Source organism: Nuphar pumila, chromosome 12 (assembly GCF_984573655.1).
Source record: "Nuphar pumila chromosome 12, dmNupPumi1.hap1.1, whole genome shotgun sequence".
Lineage (NCBI taxonomy): Eukaryota > Viridiplantae > Streptophyta > Magnoliopsida > Nymphaeales > Nymphaeaceae > Nuphar > Nuphar pumila.
In genome coordinates, this window is record NC_143260.1 from 38,343,088 (window position 1) to 38,364,452 (window position 21,365).

Consider the following 21,365-nt stretch of genomic DNA (forward strand, 5'->3'; position numbering starts at 1 on the left):
ACATGGACCTGGCCGGATTCAGGCCCAATTACGTAAACAGGCCAGGCCTAGCCCGAGTTTAATCGAGCCCAAACTGCACAATGCAGCCCGACCCAAACCCGATATAGCCAAGTACCCAACAGATGGTCTGACTGCCCGGCCCGACTATAAATACTTTGCCCACTATGAAAAATTAGATCAAAATTTTATGACCCAAAAAGATGATTTGAGATTTGGATGTAAAAATATGATTCTCTTAATATTCAAATTTTGAGGCATTGTAAATCATTAAATTTGGTTGTCATTACAAAATCTTATACAAAATAATTGGACGATCTAAAATATGATTTTGACTAAACAAACCATATAGATCATATCTCTAAGCTACGGCTGTCAACGGGTCAGGTCAAGACCGGATCAGGGTTAACCTGGACCCACCCATATAAATAATAACCAAGTTTGGGTTTTGTCCGGTCACAGAAATAGAATCCCAAACCCAGACCCATTAGAAAAATATTTTTATTTAAAAAATATATATAATACTTGGGTCAGGTCGGGCTTAAAAGCTAGATTGGGTCAGGTACCCAACAAAAATCAGCCCGATACAAACATGACCCGTGGTCAGCCTACTGTAAGGCTTTTCACAAAAAAAAAAGATAAATTCGATGGTCGATTAATCATAATAACCATCAAGTACTACTATGGATGAAGTTGTTCTCAAAACAGCAACCTCTGGACAATAATTAGTTCTGGATTTAAATCTGAAACCGAACCCAAAGACGATTGCACTAACACTAATCAGATAGTTGATAGGATCTGAATCCAATAATAAGCTTTCTTTTTTCATCCGGATCTGAATTTGAACTCAATCAGAGTCCTATCCGAATATCTAAAATTCAATATTGTCTACATCAGAACAGAGTCTGACCGGTCACTACACCAGATGCAAACGCATGTGAACCTGTTTGTCTGGGCCCAGACCCGAAACAGGCCTAGTAAAATGGATCAGGACAACCACCAAATGACCCGATCCAATCATAGACTTGCCTCCCCTGTAGACGGAGCGAGTCCTTTGAAACTGTACACACTATTTGTAGGGTCCTGCTTGGTGTGGACCGAATGAAACGTCTTTGGTAGACGGGCGCGTGCTCTCACAAGTGAGAAGAAGCAATGGATGGTAAGTTGAGGGACGACATCCCCTGTTCTTCCCTTGCTGTCGACTCGTTCCTCAGGCTGGGAGCGATATTCTTATTTTCCCCTTATTCACTTCTCGAACAACAAAAATTTTGAAGTACCCATTTGTAAATTGCCGATAAACATTAGTTGCCCACTCCCCACTTCGAAAAAGGGGGAAAGAGAATTGGTGGTCATCGAGATGACCATCTATTTAGATGCAGTTTAATTATTGGTGTTGTTTTATTTTGTTTTATTTGCTGCCTAGATGGCTGCCATCTTCTTATTTTGTCGATCCTTTGTGAATAAATTATGTTATTATTGTTATTATTATTATTATTTTGTGTTTCAAGATGATTTGCATGGAAGGAGAGGAGTAAGACATTACATTGATAAAGAGAAAGATTATGGGTTATGATGGTGTTTTGGTTAGTTGAAGTGAAAAAGTAATTTCTTTGCCAAAGGGGAAGTCAACATTTGGTCGTCATGGTTCAATTGGGACTAAACTCAGGCAACAATGCCCATATCTTGTTTCCTGTAGAATTCCCAAGTAAATTATCGATTTCGTTAGAGTTGTATATATGGATTGCTTGGGTGGAGTTATATATATGGATTACTTGGGTCGGATGATTTAGTTGAGCAAAGGATTGGTCCTTGATTCACAAATACATATGCAAGTAGAACATGATCGAAACTCTTTAAGTTTAGTTGATCCAACAAAAAGATTTGGTAAAGGAGTGGCTGGTGGGCACATGTGTTTTGAGTGCACCAGACATTTTATATATTCCATTGTCATATTTATCTGATGAACTGATCTCTTCTGGCAACCATAGAATTCTTCGACCTTTCTCTGATTCTCAAATTCAAGCATGTATTCTCTCATCTTGGATCACCTTGTCTGGGATGAATGCAGCTGGAGTGGCATGTGGCCAAAAGGCCACATCCGGGTGGCTTGTCTGAATCCTCGAGTCACCTGGTTATCAGCAAAGTCTCGGTGAATTCTACTTGGTTTTAACTTGTTTGAGTCCTTGACTGGTGGAACACTGACTTTCAAACCCTTACTCATGCTCATGTATAGTTAGACCTAGTGGGAGATTACAACAACAACAACAACAACAACTACGCCTTCATCCCAAAACAATTGGGGTCAGCGATATGAACCAAAAAAGAAAATCATTCTGGGTCCTCCACATGAATCCTTCTCCTCCAATCATTTCTATCCAATGCCATGTCCTCGGTGAGGTTCAAAGCATTCATATCCTTTCCTATCATCTCCATCCAAGTCTTCTTAGGCCTACCCCGACCTCTTTTAACTAATATATTTTGCCATTTCTCCATCCTTCTAACTGGAGCATCATTAGACCTTCACCGAATATGCCCAAACCACCGTAAACGATTTTCTCTCATCTTATTTTCAATGGATGCAACGCCTACTTTCTTACGTATCTCCTCGTTTCGAATCTTATCTTTTATTGTATTTTCACACATCCATCGAAGCATACACATCTCAGCTACACTCATTTTTTGAATATGATGTCTCTTGAACCCAATGCTTGTATGTTGTTTGTTGACAAGAGAACTGAATTGCCACAGATGTCCCAACAATGACACTTTCCCTCTCAATTGGGTTCTTTAGTTTATGTTTCAAATTACTTCCTTGCACTTGGTGTTGGTTGCATCCTCGTCTGATCCAAAGGTGCCTTCTTGCATCCGCTGAGTATTGTGAAACTGGAAAAAACGTGGACCAGTTTAGAAGAAACTGTGTTTTCTTACTAAGAGGGTCATAGGTTCATGTTAACAAATTACTAACAAATCCATGTTCAAGGTGTGAAGTAAAAGTCACTAGGAATTTCTTTTTCAAAGAAATAAAAAGACACCAGGATAAATTGAAAATGCAAGCAGTTTGGGTTCTTTAGGGTGTGTTTTTTTTTGCCAAAATTCATCTCAACTTCATCTACCCAGACTAGTGTGGGAAGTGAAAATGTACAACTTTATGCTGTCTATATGAATTCAAAAGCAATTAGCTTGCAAAACTTAAAGAAGATCCTTTATTTCTGTGGGTGTAGTTGGTTGTCACAAAATTCATGTCCCTCACTGTATAGGCCGTTGGACTTGGGTCAATATGATCTCAGACCATGAGTCTTAGACCAGTTCAGACTCTAACTGCATATACTTTATTGTGTGTGTGTATGTGTGTGTGTGTGAGAGATAGAGAGAGAGAGAGAGAGGATCTGCATATGTTATGTATGCATCACACTCTCATGCCAGATTGCAACAATCTTGAGTTTTGAGTTACCATTCTCCAAGTGATAAGGCTACCATCAATTCTCAGTTGGTTTGGTATTTATATTTCTTAATGATTAGAATTCCTTCTACTTTTGCTCTTAGATCACACAAATGTAGTAGTGATATTTTTTCTTATCTTTAAGTTTAAAAGCTTTTTTATGGTGTTTCTTGTGGTCAAATTAACTCAATAGTGTCTTTTAGGCAGGAAGTGCTTGGGGAACTTTTATTGGACCTTATGAAGCTAGGATAAGAGGTAGGTGAGGAAATTTGTGCTAAAAAATGACATTTGAAAAGAGAACAATACGACTTTAATGGTTTGTTGTTTTCTGGTGGTATATTATGCAACATATTTTTTTTTAAATATTACTTAGTTTAAATTCCTTCTGATAGTTATTTCACTCCATTTCATATTGCTTGCATTTGAAATATGTTTAGTGTCTAACTTGGCTTTTCCTTTTCTATTTGTTTTGGAGATCAGGCCTTATCGGATTTGCTCGGGCTGCTCTAGTGGTAAGAAATTGAATGGTTAACTGCACATAACCCATATCTTGTTGAGTAAGAAATGGATCATCTGATGCTAGTATAAATCTTATTTGAAGCATACCTCTTTTCAATTATGTTTGTTTAGCTCTGATACTATAATCTCAAATGTGACATTTGCAGGTCAAGTCTGTTGGCAAATACGGAATGCAATGTGGTAAGCAATTTTCCTTTCCCATGACATTTTTAAAGAGATGCTGATTACCATAATTAGCACTAGATGTGGGTTGAAGAAGGTAGCTGGATGGTTTGGTCGCACTATCATAACTGAGGGGTCTCAGGTTCAAGTCCCATGCAGACTATTTCCCCATTTTGACTGTAAATAAGAAAAAGGAAAAAAGAATTATGATAATGGTTGTGGGTTCTTTTGTGTTACTTTGTCGATATTGTCCAGCTTGATACTAGTAATTTTCAATGGTTAAGAGTTGCAGGAAGTTCTATGGACCAATTGCATGCTTTGACCACATACATCTTGGCCATGCAGGTCATTGAGGGTCTTAGCCTATGGTTTTCCCAAGTTCGGTTGATGCTCTTCTTTGCTAGAACTTTTTGCTGACTTTGGTTTCAATAATCTCTTCATCACAATATGGTACAATTGTTATCTTACATTCTTACTTGTGTGTAGTAATTCACTCAATATAAATTCTTTTTTTGGTGTGTATGCACGTCTGTGTGCATGTGTAGGCAAGCACATTTACCGGTATATTTGGGTTTGGAATGTGTTGGCATTATTTGTAGATTCAAATCTTGTATGAACATTTTCATTACAGCTGCACGTGCTAGAATTCATGCACTAGATATAACAGTTTAATTCTCAAATTCTCAACCATTGAAGTTTTTGCTTGTTTCTTCTGATTATTTGTGCAGATGATGAGAGTGCACGGTATTGTTCATACAATGCATATATTTGTTCACGTGCACACACACATATGTGTATACCAAAGTTACCGAAAGCGCCTAGGTAAGTGGGGAAGCACGGAACGTCGCGCTTCCGAAACACGTGGGGAAGCACCCTTTTTAAATGGGAAGTGTGCTTCCCTTTAATGGGAAGCATGCTTCCCTTTTATGGGAAGCGCCTCCCATCACGCTTCCCCGCGCTCCCCCCTCGCTTCCCCCCATTTTTTTGTATTTTTTTGTATTTTTTTTCGCTTCCCCCTCGCTTCTTAGGTCACTTCCGGTTCGCTTCCTAGGTTGCTTCCGGTTCGCTTCCGAGACGATTCCCGATTCGCTCCTAAGTGGTCCCACGCTTCCCACTTCCTAAAATTTTGAAAGTACCTCGCTTCCCGCTCCCACTTCCCGTATCGCTTCCTGCTCCCGCTTCCTCAACTGGCAACCATGGTGTATACTCACACATGTTCAACAACTCTGTTTCTACAAAATGTAGGCCTAGGATCGAGTCTTGCTTTTACACACACACACACATATATTTATATGTGTGTGCATGTGTATGTACTACCCAACACACAACGGGAGTACGAGATGTGAATTTGAGATTTTTTTTTTAAATTTTTTAATCAAAAACTATTTTCTGGTTTTTAGTATGCATTTTTAGTGAAATGCTACCTAAAATGATTAAAAATATTAAAATAATTTCTATATGTGTCATTGTTTGAGCATGTCTGGTTGTGTCACCAGGAACACACCACCAAAATGGCATGTCCCTATGACACAGAAAACAACCTTGTTTCTACAAAAAATGTAGCTTGACGAATCAAATCTTGCTTATTTCTTTTATTGTTGATGAAATCACCTTTTTAGTTCACGAAAAAGGTTTGCTTAAAGTTCAACAAACCAAGCTTCTGCCTAGCACTGAAAATTACATGCATGACCTGGTAAATTATACACTCGATGCACTGGTTGGGGTTAGACCTGTGTGTAGCCGTAGAAAGTTTTGGGTGCAGATCCTGCCATGCTCTTTGTATGTCTCTGGATAGGTTCGGGTTATTGGATATGTTGATTTACAAATTATTATGTGAAGAGTTTTTGCTTTATTCATCCTACATTATCAGTTTTTGCTCAGTCGAGTTATGCTGTCAATGAACTCTCATTCTTCCCCTTGTCTAAAGCTTAAAGAATGCTCAATAGGTGCAGGTTTATGCTGCCTGTGCATTTGCATGTTAAGGAGGCAAGATTTTCAAAATGCCAATTTATTTGCAAATAATTTCACAATAACTTTTGGAAGCTAGCATGTCATTTCTATTCTATGGCTATAAGCTGCAAAATTCCTAGCTTTACTTAGATGCAGTTAAGTTGTTGCTTATATGATTCATTCTTTTCTCTTAGGGCTTTTTGTTGGAGTTTTATCAGCAACGAATTGTGGAATCCAAAGATATCGGATGAAGAAAGATTGGGTAGTTTGCCTTCTCCCTCTCCCTCTCCCTCTCCCTCCTTGTGATACTTGATTATCTGATTTCATATGCATTGCTGGTTGAAAATGAGATGGAGATTGGAGAGACTGTGATGGATGGATTGCTCAGCTTCATATGATTTGTTTGAGTTTAATCCAGTTGATATTTACAATCTCCAGGGCATGAAAAAAGGGTAGATACAAAATGAGAATCTGGCATGATGATAGTAATTGCTAGTGAATTAAATGAATGAATAAAATGAATGGATCTATCAAATGATTTAACCTATGATTTGTGGTATTTTTGTCATAGAGTGCTTATTCATTAATCCCTATTATGCGAGAAATCTGTGATCTACGAAAACATCATTTTGCTCCAGTAAGAAGCCGACTCTGTTTGTTTGGCGGTTCATGAGCAGGCACTAGGTATTTGAGCATATTTCAATCAAAGAGCCATTGTTTTCTGCACAAACTATTATTGTAACATCAAAGATTCTTCTTGTTCTTATCCAATTGTTGATGTGCACCATGTTAAAATGTAATCCTTAATCTCGTTATATGTACGTATATATATTCACATATATATAGATACATATACATATATACTATGTATATATGTATACCTCTCTCTCTCTCTATATATATATATATATTATATTTCTCATAATAACCTAAAAAGGGTATTTTTGTAATTTCCTATTTTACGCATATTCCATTTGGAATATTATTGTATTTTTTATTCTTTTATTTTTCTTCTTTTTCTTTTCGTAGTTTATGTCACCTATGAAGGGCTCCCCAAAGAGTCATTGGGGAGCCCCCAATGGTCACAAATGTGACCGTTGGGGGCTCCCAACGACTCCTTTGGGAGCCCCCTAGGTGGCTCCTTTTGTGGTGTATAAATAGGGGACTTTCCCTTGTATTTCCTCAAGCTTGTGAGCTCAAGCTTTTCTTATTTCTAATATATTGTATCATTTTATGCCGTTGTGCATGTTCGTATTGTCTTATGCCCGTGTGCATATTAGTGCAAGTGTTATTTGAGTGCCTTTGTGCACATTTCTTGTGAGGGTTTAGTGCTTGTATGCGTATTGTCTCATTGAAGACAATTTTACATGGTATCAGAGTTTGGTTAAAGATTGAAGATCATGTATTTCTTTGTTTTTCGGGTGCCTCGAAAAAATGTGCCTTTGGCTTCTTGGAGATTAGAGTGGGGACTTCTCTTCCTTCATTATTTTAGAAGGGCATTACGACAAGTAAGACTTAAAAATCTTATTGTGGTACGTATTTCTTCTTCCATCTTTCCTCTCTAATGGGTGAAAAAGAGTCTCATTTCTCTCTTGAATTTAAACTCAATGGTTCCAACTATCATGTTTGGGCCAGAAACATGGAGGCTTACATAAAAGAGAAAGGTCTTTAGGGTTATGTGCAAGGCACAATCTCGGAACCGGAACCAAAAATCACCTTTAAGGAGAAAGGTGAAATTAAGATCCTTGAAGGAGAGGAAAGAACCAAAGCCCTTGAGGAATATTCTAAAAAGCATGATGAATGAAAAATGAAGAATTTCAAAATATTGTCTTGAATTTTTTCTTCCGTTAAGACCAAAATCAATGCGAATATTATCAAATTTAAAAAGGTTTCTCAAGCATGGGAGTATCTTGAGAAAATGTATACTTCTAGGGACTTGTCTCATAAATATTATCTTCAAAAGAAGGACCTAACTCTTTTTCAAGACGAATGACTATTAAGAAATATTTTGCCAAACTTTCTTCTATTTGGGATGAGCTTGCTATGCTCGAACCAAAATGGAGTAGAGAGGCAATTAAACTTCATTACAAACAATTAGAAGAAGATCGATTCTTCAATTTTTTAAATGGGCTAAAGCCTGAATTTAAGCAAATAAGGTCTTCTCTTTTGTCTTCTTTCACTCCTCCTTCTCTTGAGGATGTTCTCACCAAATTAAGTGGGGAAGAAACCCGTATGGGTATAAGTAAGTAAGGATCTAATGTGCTTGCGGTTCCATCCAATTTCGAAGAGGACGATAGGGTCAATGCAGTGTCTAAACCCAGAAACAATTTAAGAACCCATCGTCCCCCTCATTTTAAAAATCAAAATCAAGGAGGAAATGATGGACAAGGTGGAAAAAAAGATTATAGCAAAATTATTTGCTATTTTTGTAAAGAACCGAGGCATATCAAACCCGTTTGTCCCAAGTGGAAGAAGTTGTTAGCCATGACCACCACTTCTCAACCGCAAAAGGGAGGAAACTTCTTCAAGTGAAGCTCTTTCACTAAATCAAATTGTGGAGGCTCTTCAATCTCTCCTCAAGGGAGCCATCTCGGGAGCCGTCGTGTCTTCTTTCTCTCCTCCAGGTAAAACTTCTTGGCTTTTGGATTCAGGTGCGTCTTTTGATATGTCCCCAAACATGTATTCTCTTTCCGAATATTCAAAAAATAGTTCTCCATCTTTTGTTTCTACTGCGGATGAGACTTCTCTTGAAATTAAAGGTGTTGAAAATTTTGAAACTCAAAACTTTTTCTTTCCCAAAATTAGATTTATACCAAAATTAAACTTGAACCTTATCTCTGTTTCTCAACTCTCGAACCATGGATGCGATATTAAATTTTCCTCTGATAAAAGTTTAATACAGGATTGTCGGTCCGAGAAATTGATTGGGGAAGGCTTTAGGAATGGAGACTTATATTATATGGACTCTCTTCAAGTTCCTAAAAATTCTTTTTGTAATGTTACCCAACATAAAGATATAAATGTTTGGCACAAAAGACTTGGTCATCCCAATATCACCAAGTTATCTTATTTACATTTTGCTAAAAATCTTTGTAAAGATACACTCTCTTGTAATGATTGCATTCTTGGAAAAATGAGAAGTATGTCTTTTGAACAAAGATCCATGTTTACTTCTAAACCTTTCGAAATTGTTCATTTGGATGTTTGGGGACCGGCACCTGTAGTTTCAAAATGAGGGTTTGCCTATTATGTGATTTTTGTAGATGATTTTTCTAGATACTCTTGGATATATTTTCTTAGACATAAGCATGGAGATTTTTCATGCTTTAAATCGTATCATGTGATGATTAAAAATCAGTTTAATAGTGACTTAAAGATATTTAGAACCGATTCCGGAGGAGAGTATCTCTCAAATGAATTCAAGAAGTATCTTAAAGATAGTGGTATTGTTCATCAAAGGTCATATCCTAAATTCCTCAACAAAATGGGTTAATCGAAAGAAAACATAGGCATATCATTGAAACCACTCGAACTCTTCTTATAGCTCAAAATATTCCATTTTTTTTTTGGTCGAAGCGACTCTTGCATCTGTCTATCATATCAATCGTTTACCATGTAGAAATTTGGGTAAATTCTCTTCTTTTGAAACACTATATAAAAGAAAACCAGATTATAACAGATTGCGAATTTTTGATTGCAAATGTTTTGTTCTTACAGATAAGAATGACAAACTTTCACCTAAAGCTATTCCTTGCGCCTTTTTTGGATATTCCGAGACTCAAAAAGGCTTTCGCTGTTACGATTTTAAAAATGATAAGTTATATGTTTCAAGAAATGTGACATTTGTGGAAAATGAGAGTGGTTTTGAAAAGAATGATTCTCATCACGAAAATGTTGACTATTCTTTTTTATTTGACCTATTATCTAGTAATGATGATATGTCTAATGATGATGAAATATCATCAAACCATGATAATGATAATGAAGTAGATATTAATGACTTTAACTCACATAGTACTCAAGAAGACAGAACAACAAATGACCCAATAACCTATTCACGTAGAGATAAAAATACTTTCATAAGTGCAATTGAGCAATATAGTGATTCTATTCCCACACATGATCCCAGACGATATGAAAGAAATAGGAAGCCTCCAACAAGATTTGTCTCTTTTGACTCTTTTTTACATAAGTATAGAGCTTGTCTTAGTGCCATTCATTCTTATTTTGAACCAAAAAAATTTGAGGAAACAAAAAAATGTATTGAATGACAAAAAACTATGAAAAATGAACTCAAAGCTCTTAAGAAAGCTAATACATGAGAATTTCAAACTCTACCTCCTGGAAATAAAACTATAGGTTGTCGTTGGGTGTTTAAAGTTAAGACTAAGAGCGATGAAACTCTGGAGAGGTATAAAGCTCGCTTAGTCGCGAAAGGGTATGGTCAAGAATATGTAATTGATTATGAAGAGACATTTGCACCCGTAGCACGGATGGTTAAAGTCAGATGTCGCATTACTATTGCGTCTATTAAAAAATAAAACATTTTTCAAATGGATGTTAAAAATGTTTTTTTAAATGGTGATCTTAATGAAGAAGTTTATATGGATGCCCCACCAGATATGAAAGTTCCTAAAGATAAAGTTCTCCGTCTTCGAAAAGCTCTCTATGGTTTGAAACAGACACCCAAAGTCTAGTATGACAGATTTAACAATGTTTTGTTAGAAAATGGTTTCTCTTCTTGTTATACAGACACTATATTATTTTTTAGAAAATCCGATGCAGGTATTGTGATATTACTGTTATATGTTGATGATATGTTAAAAACATGTGATGATGTCAAATGAGTCAAGGATATCAAATCTGTCTTGACTTCGAAATTTGAAATGTCAGACTTGGGGTTTCTGACATATTTTCTAGGAATTGAGGTTGCTTACTTCCAACATGGTTATTTTCTATCTCAAACTAAACTTGCTTGTGAGATTATTGACAGGTCAGGAATCTCAGATGACAAAATTTGCGAAACTCTTAAAACAGTGAGCTAAAAAATGAAGATTGATGACAGAATTCCTCTGACCGATCCTACTCCTTACAGACAACTGATAGGCTCGCTAATGTATCTTAGCATCACTCGATCTGATTTGTCACATGTGATCCATATTGCGAGTCGGTTTCAACATGTTCCCACAATGGTTCACATGAGTGTCATTCTTCGTATCATCAGATACTTAAAGGAAACTACAAATAAGAGAGTATTTTTGTCTTCATCCTCTGAATTACAGTTAATTGCTTATATTGATTCTGATTAGGGAGGTGACCCGAATAACCGTCACTCCACCACTGGTTTCTGTGTTTTCTTAGGTGAATCGTTGGTTTCTTGGAGGTGCAAGAAGCAACAAAAGGTCTTCTTGTCCTCTACTGAAGCCGAATATTGAGCCAACAACCATAGAAATTGTATGGATTCGACGTCATCTAAAAGACATGGGAGTCTATATTAAAGAGCCAACAAAGTTATGTTGCGACAACAAAAGTGCAATATATATTGCCAAAAATCATACTTTTTATGAACGCACGAAGCATATAGAGATGGATTATCACTATGTCAGGGAAGAATACTTAAAGAAGGTCATTGATTTCCCGTATGTGACGTCTGAGTACCAACTGGTTGATTTCTTCACTAAGGCTCTTTGTTCGCCTAGATTTAATCATACTTTTCATGAACGCAAGAAGCATATAGAGATGGATTGTCACTATGTCAGGGAAGAATACTTAAAGAAGGTCATTGATTTCCCGTATGTGACGTCTGAGTACCAACTGGTTGATTTCTTCACTTAGGCTCTTTGTTCGCCTAGATTTAATTTTCTTCTTGGCAAACTTGTGGTTATCACACCATAAGTTTGAAGGGGGGTGTTAAAATGTAATCCTTAATCTCGTTATATATATATATATATAATAACCCCCAAAAGGGTATTTTTGTAATTTTTTATTTATGCATATTCCATTTGAAATATTATTGTATTTTTTATTCTTTTATTTTTCTTCTTTTTCTTTTCTTTTTTTTCGTAGTTTGTGCCACCAATGGAGGGCTCCCCAAAGAGTCGTTGGGGTGCCCCCAACAGTCACAAATGTGACCGTTTGGGGCTCCCAAAGACTCCTTTGGGAGCCCCCTAGGTGGCTCATTTTGTGGTGTATAAATAGGGGATTTTCCCTTGTATTTCCTCAAGCTTGTGAGCTCAAGCTTTTCTTATTTCTAATATATTGTGGCATTTCATGCCTTTGTGCATGTTTGTATTGTCTTATGCCTTTGTGCATATTAGTGCAAGTGTTCTTTGAGTGCCTTTGTGCACATCTCTTGTGAGGGTTTAGTGCTTGTATGTGTATTGTCTCATTGAAGACAATTTTACACACCACTGTGCCCTATCCTTAGATAAGGGCTTTTCAGATAATCTCTTGCTGGCAACCCATGGTTTGCCATAGATTAAATCACTTTCTGAAGGAAATATAGGGCATGTTTGCAAAGTGAGAGTCTGAATCACATGAGAAAAAGTTGTTCCCTTGAGCAGGGCAAAACTTTCACATGTTTGCTTAGCCAACCTATGAAGCTAAATTACATGTATTTGATTCACATTCTTTTGTTCTCAAATCAATAAAATAATCATTTTCTCAATCCAACAATATGTATATTTTGAATTTTGTATGGAAATCTATAAGATATATATGTAAGAGAGAGAGAGAGAATGATCCTACCCCTTTTTTTGTTAGGTCCTGCTAGTACACTCTAAAAATCATACTTTCAAGTATTTTTTGATCGATTTGAATGTTAGATGTGTTTATCATTGCTTATTTACTAAGAAACAAACTTTATTTCAAATTTATTTGATGTAAAAATGTAAATATTTTATCATCAAAGTTTATTATAATATCAACCATTGATTTTTTTTACCTCTTTAAAATACATGTCTGATCATAAAAGATCTTAATCAAATACATGCTCCTTATTGAGTAAACAATGATAAGCATATCCAACAGTATAGATCCAGCAAAAAAAAAATACTTGAACATACTTGAAAAAAAGGTAGGATCATCCCCCTTCTCACATATATATATATATATATATATATATATATATATATATATATATATATATATATATATATATATATATATATATATATATAGGTTAATCTAACATTAAACTAGTTATGTTTAACATAATATGCATTCAATCCTATGAAAATGACTAAAACACCTTTAAAATAATGGCATTTTTTAAAATGAAAAGTTTACTTTTTGAGGTCAAAAAAGTAACTTTGATAGCTTCATAAAGTTGCTTTTTTGAAAAGGTGTTTGACTTTTCAATTCTCTCCAAATTGGAAATATCTATAATGCCCAAAAAAAGTAACCGTGTATTTTAAAAATAATATTCTTTCAAGGGTATTTTAGTCATTTTCAAAAGATTGAATCCGTATAATGTTATACAAAACTAACTTAATGTTAGACTAACCCTATATATAATGTATAGGAGCTACTAATTTTCTCACACACACACGTTCCTCTTGATATCCATGGCCATGCATAGATGTTAACATGTTCATCATAAATTTATACCCCCAATAAATATGAAAATATAGGGTAGTAAAAAAATAAATGATACTGTACAATAAAGTTGTGCAATTAATGTCAATTGTCTAATATAAAATTACTGAAATGCCCATTGTGGTGACAGTTACGGCTTGAGCCAACATATTTGTTAGGTTACAAAATTTTGGTGACAATTTTTTAAAAAAAAATCCATATTCAATTATTATGCTTCTAAAGAAGTTGGTAGCATGTACATAGGAAAATCGAGAGTTAAATTTTGTAGGATGATCCACTTCACTGACCTTTGATACTCAGAGTTGCTGGCAGTTTTAGTCAGTGTCCTGTCCTGTATCATGTGTAGTGACTGCCTTTGAAACTTTACAGTGTATTTAGGCCCTTGTTCATGTTGATTTTGTTGTAAACGTTATCCTCAAGGTCATTGTGCATTTCATGGGTCAAGTTTTCCTAATTACAACCTGTTTGCAGTAATCTCAGAAACAATTGATGAAGTCAGTGGAAGATCTTGTTGTTTGGGAATACTGATCTTATGGGAAAATTATGGAAAGTTTGGAGTTATCTAGTAATGCAACTGCTGATGATGTGCCAACTGTTTTGAATGCCTTTTCCAGGTGAACGCTAGTGTTGCAGGTGCAATAACAGGGGCTCTCTTGGCTGCCAAAACCAGGAGTGGGATGCAGGTCTTGAGCACTGCTGCTGTAGTTTCCGGCATTGCTGCTGTAGCTGACCACTTGCGCAAGATCTGATTCGAAGATGTTTAAGGTGCTTGTCATCATCATCAGTAAATGTTGATTTGGGTGTGCTTTCTTTTCAAATTTATGTTCTGATTGGATCATCCAGGCAAATCTTGGCCCCTCTTTTGCTAGCTGCAGTTAACTCTTAGAAGTTTCAAAGGGTCTACCCATAAATTGGAATGTACAAAGGGGGTGGTTGTGCTCATTTATCTTGAGCAGGTGCACAATTTGGACCGTTAGTCTCAGGGCTAACAAGAAAAAAAAAAAAACCAAGTCTCTTGGCCCGGATCATTTTTCCCATGGACGGGAAGGCCCTTTCATGGGAAAGGGTACTACTTCCTAAAGAGGCATTTGTTACACCCCCACCCAAGGAAAACCACTTTCCCTTGAAAGTGCCACTTGGAGCAAAAGTGCTTCCTCATTGATGGAGGTGCCAACCAATTTTGATAGAAAAATGTCTTTTTGAATTTATTATTTGGACTGCATATTTCTCGTGAAAATGTTTGTTTTACCTAGGGTTGCTGGAAACACCATAGGACATGGGAAAGTGCACTTCTTCGAAGCGTGTTTCAGAAGTGTAAAACGTGCTGCGAAGCAGCAAAAAAATTGGGAAGAGCGCTTCTTGTGCTTCCGAAACGTGCTGTGAAGTGCTAAAAAATTGGAAAGCGTGCTTCTCATTTAGGGGAAGCTCGCTTCCTCCTCGCGTCTCATTGTTTTTTTTTGTGTGTGTTTTTATTTTTTTATTTTTTCTCTTTTTTTGATTCTCCTTCTCGTTTCTTAGGTCACTTCCGGTTCGCTTTTAAGTCATCTCGTGCTTCCTGCTTCCTAAAATTTTAGAAATGCCTCGCTTCCTGCTTTCGCTTCTAGAATGACTTTTCACTCCCACTTCTCCAAGAGACAACTCTAGTTTTATCTTCCGGCCTCTTTCATAGAAAAAGAAAACAAATGCCCCTAAAATAAAAATCCCTGCCAACATGGCTTTCTCATGAAAATCCATTCACATGAGGGAAAGTGTGAATGGATTTTCATGAGGGAAGGGAAAAGCGGGTACCCACATCTGCCAGCATTTTACGTTTCCTTACTCATTGTTGTGGTGTTCGTTTCACGAGTGGTGGGAAAAGTCTGGACTTTCTCGCCATCTTGGCATTTTCCCATGGTTCTGAAATAAACGGGGTCTTTCAAGATTGAGTATCCTTATCATGTGGCAACTGCGACCACAGGTTAACGTGAATACCAATTGAAAAAATGAGGTTGTTCATCATGCAGAGCTGCTGTAATCACTGTTCACCCACAACCAACTACCTTTCCTGAGATGAATGAATGTTGTAACCCTCATTTCTTTTTCTCTTGAAATCTGTGAATCCATGCAAACAAATTTATCATAACCCCCCCAAAAAAGGGTCATTCAATAATTGTCACTCCATAATCACACACACGCACAATGCACTCATGCTGATAATATTGACCTACCGCATCACCACCTTGCCACTTTGGGTACGGCAGTCAATGCAGTGGGCCTAGGTCTACTGAACCAACCATGCCAACTTCTGCCTTTTCCACACAATATCATGGCCTTCTAAATGCCCCAAGAATTAAAACATGGCCCTTGAGTGACAAGGAAAGCTGCACACCACAATTTCCACTGTCCTGTTCCTGCAAAGCAGGATGCCTTGGCCTACAAGCAGAAATGGTTGTGTGGAGATTTCTTTGGACAGTTCCAAACCAAATTTAATTTTTACCACCTCTGTTGGTACCAAGTTGTAAAACAGGTTTTTTTTTAACTAGGAGAAACCCCCAGGCACACAGGGACCTAGCTGCGCTGGCTCAGCCTGCCATATTTATGGTGGCTGTCATGTCATCTTAAAACTCTGAGGGCTTACCCCCTCAACCTCAGGGAGTCACCAAGCTTCGGCTTAAAACAAGGGGGTGATGCCCATGGGATTTGAACCTAGACTGCCCGTCAAACGGTTTAGGCCCCCATTCCACTATGCCAAAAAAAAAAAAAAGTTTTAATATAGCACCTAAATCAGTGAGAGTGGATTTAGTCAGGGTATTCCTCTCGGTAATGTCAGGGGGGGCTGTCTCATGCGATGAACGGCATCCCAAATACCATGATTGGATCAGGGTCACTTTCCGCGCTGTTCACAGAAATAAACTGATAGAGATATTGAAACAAACAGATATCCAACAACAAAAAAAATCAGTGAGAGTGGACTTAGATGCTTTTACATGAATTCGGTGGATGAGGTGTTTTTCCCCCGATTATCCAACAAAAAAAAAAGAAATCTAATCACTACCGGGTCTACTTGAGGCAGATTTTTGGTGCAAATTGGATGTTTTTGGCCTTTGCTTCATTCATGATCAAGATCAGTGAAGTCCGACCCAAGGAGTTTGGCTTAGTGCGATGGAGCCTAGACCGTTTGATGGGGAGTCTTAAGTTAAAATCCCATGGCGGTCACCCTCTCGTGTAAGCAGAAGCTTGGCAACTTCCTGGGGTTGAAGGCTAAGCCCTCAGAGTTTTACACTGACATGAACAGAGACCTTAACTGCGGCAGACTGACTCAACGCGGCTAAGTCTCTGCACATGCAGCGGTTTCTCTGAGTAAAAAAAATTCAGTGAAGTCCACCCCCCTTTAGTTGGTGGTTACTTGGAGAACCGGTTCTACCAGTGGCTCGGGCCAGACCCATCCCAACTCGTCTCGCTTTGCAAAACAATGACCCATAGCTACTGGCCTGGCTTGGTAGTTGGTGGCAAACTTGTATGGTCCGACCCAATATTATGTTGCACGTTGACAAGGAATAATTTGAAAATATTGCAAAAAAAAAAGAGAAGATATGTACGTCATTATAAAGGTTTAAGATATCATGACGTTTTAATAAGACCAAGATATTTCCGTTTGAATGAAAATATTGCAATTCGATCCGATATTTATGTTTTTATCAGCAAAATCTAAAGGAGAAATACTTGTTCAAAATATCTAAATTCAAGCCTAGCCAATGGGTCAACCCTAACTTCTACCCATACCCAACCCGATTGCAGCCCTGGGCGGGCCCCACAAATTTGATCCTTTACTTTGAAAGAAAGCGTGCATGGGGGGGCCCACGTGGTTCCCCAGTGAATAGCAATGGCTCTCATGGTAACACGTCGTGCTACCGACATCATCCCTATCTAGAATCTCTTTATACACATCATTGATATCGTCATCATCTTAGGTGGCAGTTCAAATATAAAGCATAGTTTTGACTTTGACAGAGCGCTGTCCAGCCTGACTGGTTTAGCACGGATTTGACTTGAAGTTGAGGCAGATTGGTCAGACATACTTAAATAATTTAGAAAATTACGATACTTTATGACAAAAATAATGTGTTTTTTCTCAAAAAAAACCTTATAATTTGCTAAAATTTATTCATGTCCAAAATCATAAATAGCCAATAGTAAAAGGACCTTTTTAACTTTCACATGTGTCAAACTCGCAAAGTTTGAGGTCCACACATTTTTTTTTAGACATTACGAAATTCATATAATAATTTTCATGAACATCTTGTTAAACCCAAACCTCAAAACTTCATAAATACTCAGACTAAGTTTGCATATTTATTCTCGTAAATATGTGCAGTTTCTCACAAATATGTGATTTTTTTCTCAAATATGCGAAGGTCCTTCTAGGAGATTCGCAAATACATAATGATCTGCGAAATTTTTTGGCATGCGTATTTTTCAAAACTGCATTAAATGACAATGGAGAAGATTTTAATTAGAACAACAAAAGAATTATGTTATGGTTGAGGTAGAAAAGATTTTGGAGAAGATATGAGGTGGAGAAGATATGAGGTGGAGATGCTGAGGCGGTGAATGGTGTTGATGGTCCGCAACAAAAAAAGAAAATCCTGATTGTGGAGAGTGCATAGAGGAGGTGATTTCGCCTTAATTATTTGTTCGAAAGAGAGAGAGTCTGCGAATAAAAAAAGTAATTTGATTGGCATTAAGAAACTAAAGATCAAACTTAAAATGCGATGTGGAGCTATGTTTGATTGAAAATGAGCTCTTAGAGGAACAAGTGCATGCTCTGGAGTCATATTGTAAGATTTTCAAGCTCAAGAGTCGGATTGTAGAGGCGACAATTTTGCCTCAATCATTTGCTCAAAAGAAGAAAAGGTCTCCAGACAAAAACAATAATTCGACTGACATTAATAAGCTATGTATCAAACCCTCTAATGTTGAGCTATGTACTGTGAATGTTTATAACATGTTTATTTTTTGAATGTATAAAATGAATATATGTATGAGTAAGTTCATTTTTTGAATGACTGGAATAAATATATATGTATGAGCAAGTTCATTTTGGAATGAATGAAATGAATGAATATATATATATATATATATATATATTTTTTTTATAAAATACATTTGTTTTTTTTCATATAATTAAATATGTGATTTTTTATAAAATATGTAGTTTTACTGCATCATTTGCAAAGTTATGAATAATAAAAGTTTGCATAAATTATATTTGTGTGCTTCGTGAGGACCTAAAAAAAAAGGTGCAAATACATTTAAGTGATGGTTACACAAAGGAGGTTTGCACAATCTTCAATGACTTTGATATAAAATATGTAATTTTACTAAGGTATTTATGGAGTTATGATCATAAGAAGATTGACAAAACTTGTTTTTGCGCACTTTGTAAAGACCATAAAAAAATAAGTATGAACATATATATTTAAATGATGGTTAAATAAAGAAGAAAAGAAATTTACACAGTTTTCTGCAACTTTTGTATAAAATATATGATTTTACTAAGGTTTTTACGATTAATAAAGAAGACCACATAAATAATATAATTTTTATATGCTTTTGAGGACTGCAAAAAATGTGTGAATATACATTTAAGTGAGGTTTTGCTTTAGCTGACGAGTGAAATGATATATCACGAGAACTTCATGACATTAGCTTGTGAAAAGGGTAAAAAGGTACTAAAAAGATGCCTATTTATGATTTTGGACAGAAGGCAAATTTTTAAAATTTTAAGGAATTTTGGGAAACACGTCATATTTGTTGTACAATGCGATCATTTTTCGTAAATAATTTGTATATGAGGGGGGGGGGGGGGGGGGGGCAAGTGGATGGGGGTAATTTAGCCCCTATAGGGGTGTGCCCACTTGTAGGACTGAAAAACAAGATAAGTACTCATGGTTCAACTTGTGTTGGGCTCGTAAAGAGGTCGTTCGATCATGTGAAATAGGCTCAACAAGCTGGATATAAAAAATGAGTGTTAGGCTAGGATCGATTCATATAAGCTTCTTAACTAGTAATAAATATATTTTATATCATGTAGGGTAGATGGTTGAATTGTTTGGCATATAAGCCACATTGTGACAAATCTTGCAAAATTTATCAAAATCTTGCAAGAAATTATTATTATTTTTTAAATATTTACACGAAAAAACCACCTCCAATAACAGAGATCTAGTCACCGGCTTTGCCTGTCGTACTTATGGTCACTGTCCTGACAGTGTAAAACTTCATTGGCTTACTCCTTACCCCAGGGAGTCGTCATGCTTCGGCTTTCGCAAAGAGTGATGCCCATAAGATTTGAACCTAGACTACCTTCCCAACACCTTAGGCCCCATCCCACTATGCCAAACCCCTTTGGGGCTTGCTAGAAATTACTTGAAAGTTAAAAACAATAATTTTTGGTGATTTTTATCATAAACATAAATATCATATTTTAAATGCAATATTTATGTTTTTATCACTTATTTATGCTAAAAATATGTATTTTTTAGTTTAAATATTTTTTATTTTTATTTATTTATAAAAATACTTTTTATTGCCAAGATTTTGCCAAAAAATGCGAGATTTACATTTTTTTTTTAAATTTCATGAGTTTTTGCCATTTTTTTTACTTTTTCACTAGATAAGCAATACTTTTATAGTTAAAATCTTACTGCTTAAGACATTGGAACAATGTTATTAATTTTGTAAATTAATTGTTATTAAAACATTGAAACAATGTTATTAATTTATAATTAAAGTCTTAGTGCTTAAAACATTAATTTTTAGTTTGGCTTGGCAGGCCTAAAGATCAAATTTTATTAATTTTATTCTAAAAAATGCACAAACAAGCCAGCTCAAAGTCGACTCTTTTTAACTCAAGTTTGCCATGAACTCATGCTCGTCTACACTCGCCACATAAACGAGACGAGCTTGAACACCCTATGTTCAATTTGTTCGGCTCATTTATCAGCCTACCCACTTGACTAGGGGGGCTACCGATTGAGATGGTACTAACCTCTATCATGGGCTCGAACTCTAAAGAGAGTGAGTATTCTTGTTGCACAAGTTGAAGCAGCAAACTTTTTGAAAGTAAGGGCAGAGCTTCATAGTTTTTTCTTTTTGATAGGCAAGCATGGAAGCAGATCAGGTCATGCTGAACATGAGTGTTTTTGCTCATGCCGACATCGTGGCCGTCTGTTTGCATTTTGGATGAATGCCACGTGGTTTTGTTGACTTTTGAGCTTTTTAAAAATGTAAATTGGATGACCACGATGTTGGCATGAGCAAAAATGCTCATGTTCAGCATGACCTGATCTGCTTCCTGCAAGCTGGGTATCATTGGGTTTTGAACTTGCAACGTCCCAAGAAAAGGTGACTTGCAAGAATTTTAAGTGCAGCAGGTCTCTCACCTCGAAATGTGGTTTTCTTATTTAACAAACAAAACAAAAAAAAGACACCAACGGGCTCTCCGCTTGTCCTGTATGAGTAGCTAGTGCCCAATGGTATCGTTGCATATTTAGTAGGGGTCTGCCTAACCTCAGCTTGCTTTTCAAAATACAAAACAAAACAAAGACAATAGACCAGATGACTGTCTTGGTGCACCCATTTAAGAGCCTAAGAAACTTTTTGATGGCTGGGTGATCAAACCTACACTAGCTGAGAGAGAGAGACTTTTTGTTTATTATAA